Source organism: Helianthus annuus, chromosome 7, assembly GCF_002127325.2.
Source record: "Helianthus annuus cultivar XRQ/B chromosome 7, HanXRQr2.0-SUNRISE, whole genome shotgun sequence".
In the NCBI taxonomy this organism is placed as follows: Eukaryota; Viridiplantae; Streptophyta; class Magnoliopsida; order Asterales; family Asteraceae; genus Helianthus; species Helianthus annuus.
Window position 1 is genome coordinate 148,401,381 of NC_035439.2, and position 2,696 is coordinate 148,404,076.

Consider the following 2,696-nt stretch of genomic DNA (forward strand, 5'->3'; position numbering starts at 1 on the left):
TAATTTCACTCAAAGATTGTTCTCCGGGTGCGCAATCCACTTTATGATTTTATATTATGCAGAAAGTAAGTTATAATGCTTATAACCTTAGAATATGAATGCTTTTGATGAGAATAGTAATAATAACAAGATTATGTGTAGAAACGAATATTAATAGAAGGATGATAAAAAAAATAGGAACTTGATTTTTATGTGAATGTTAACTACATAGAATGGAAATTAGTCATAAATGTAAACACTACATCTATGAGGGGCCAAAAATGACAAGGTATGAAAGGTGAAATAATAAAAAGAAAATTTAAAACACAAGGACACACACATCAGGTGTGTGTGTCGCCCAGGATATCTAGAGGAAAGGGGGAAACCCTTTTCATCTTCAAAAATCAGCAATTAAGGGGAGGAATTGAAGCTAGCTATCTGCATGTTCATCTTTCTCTAATCATCTTAGCATTCTAAACATGAGGTATGTTGAAATTTGCAATTTTATGATCATGAATGAAATGGGTTTCAAGTAAATCCATGAAATTGTATGAAATTAATATGGGTATGTGTTAGGAACATCCCATGGGACATGAATTGAACTTGAATTCGATTAGATTGATAAGTGAAAGTGAAAACCCATTTAAAATATGAGTGTTGCGATGTGTAATATGGAACTTAGTGTAGATTAGTATAATAATGTTCATGTGATGATGTTCATGATGAGATGTTGTTAAGTGAAATCGATTTAGGATGAAAGTTGTATGAGATTTTGATTAAAATTGATGTTATTGATATGAATTGGCTAAGTTATGCATATAATACTTGTACATTATGCTTAGATAGTGGTACGCACGCCAAGTGTTTGATGAAATGACTAAACGACGATATTATGTGAAAATGTATGCAAGTAGTGGATGAACATACATACAATGTGTAAATGATTAAATTGTTATTAAACTTACACAAGGAACATGTGTAAGATCGAATCCATGTGGAGGTTTTATTGATGTCTTGTTGGGTAGAAATGTGCACTAGTATCTTTCATTGTTCACTCACATTGTATGGTACACACTATGTGCTTAGTCGACGGTTTAGTTGAGGTTACGAAATGAAATTGGCGTTAATGTATAGCAAGTAAGGATGGTAAAATCATGTTGGTTATGTACCCCAAATATGGTCGTCTAGTATGGGATCCCGAAAGCTTTAGTATATGTAGTACTGATAATATGTATGTGTGTGTATGTAATGGATTGATCATGTGGTTGTAAGCATATTACATCATGAATATGAAGTGTATATAATGTCATTGTTATAGCTTAATATGATGACACGGATATATGAGGTTAGGTCGAAAGTCCATAAGATGGGTCGTTGACTTTTGGAAGTCAAACCTTGCATAAGTAGTATGGTTAGACTCTTGTCAAATTTCAATGCTATAAAGTCATATGGTGCATGTTTAACAATGTGTGTTATATGCAATTATGTAAGGAATTATACGAGTTGGAAGAGATGTGATGTTGGGTATATGTCTTATGTTTGTTAGACTTGACTAATGAAAGTCAGACTTGAACCATGCATTCGACATGATCATTAAGTGTACAATCATGCATACTAAAAAGAGTGTGATTGCGTGATGTGAAGGCATAAGGATCATGTGGAAATGGACTCAAGCAAGAAAGGCAAAATGGTAAAAAGGAGGCAAGGGAACGGACGCAAAAAGGTAAGTGATTTCCGTAATCACTTCTTAATTGTTTATGTAAAGTTATGTGCTAGTTAGTTAAGTATGTTAAGTGAGGACCAATAAGGATGTGTTGTATGAAACCAATGATTTTTGTTAAGTATATGTAACGGGTCAAAACGTAGCCTTGATGTTAAAACGAATGTGTTGTTTGATGAAAACATGAACGGGTCGAATAACCGTAAATGAATAATAAGCCGATAGCGCATAAGTTAAGAATTTACTTAATCCGGATGTGGGATTTTGAGTCCATAGGATAGAGGACCAATTTAAAAGCATGTAGGAAGAAACGGGAGGTTAAACGGGTAAACGGTTCAAAAGTTATGCGCGTTTTAGTGCGTACGGACGACGAAACGAATCTGCAGAAAAAGTGGTTTTCTAGAGAGCGTCGCCGACGGGGTTAGGGCCGTCGCCGACGGGCTCTAGAAAACCAGTTTTTCTCCGACGCCTTAATTACATGTCTACGGGGTTTTTGGCTACGGGAAAAACTACGGGCCGTCGCCGACGGGCCCTAGGGCCGTCGCCGACGCCCTCCCCAAGTCCAAAAATCTGAAATTTGTTATTTAAGTTGATTTATGTATCCTAGGCTTCGGTTTGTTATCCGTGGACTACGGCGGGCTTTCCAAACATGATTTTGATCGATCCTTAGATGTGTATGGGCTATAAATCAAAGTCTAAGTCCCATGTAATTAACGTATGAGTATGTAAGAGGTATGCAAGATCTTGTACGTGTATGTAGATGTGTAATTATGTATATATGGAAGATATGTATGAGTGTATGCCTGTATGTAGAGACGTACGAATGTAGGTACGTATATAGAAGCGTATTTGTGTATCTATGAAGATACGTAGGATAGTATGTATATATGTGAAGGCGTAAGAATGTATGTACATAAGCAGATGAGTATTTACGTATGTATGGAAGTACGTGTGATCGTATGCATGTATGTAAAGACGTAGGAACGTAGGTACGTAT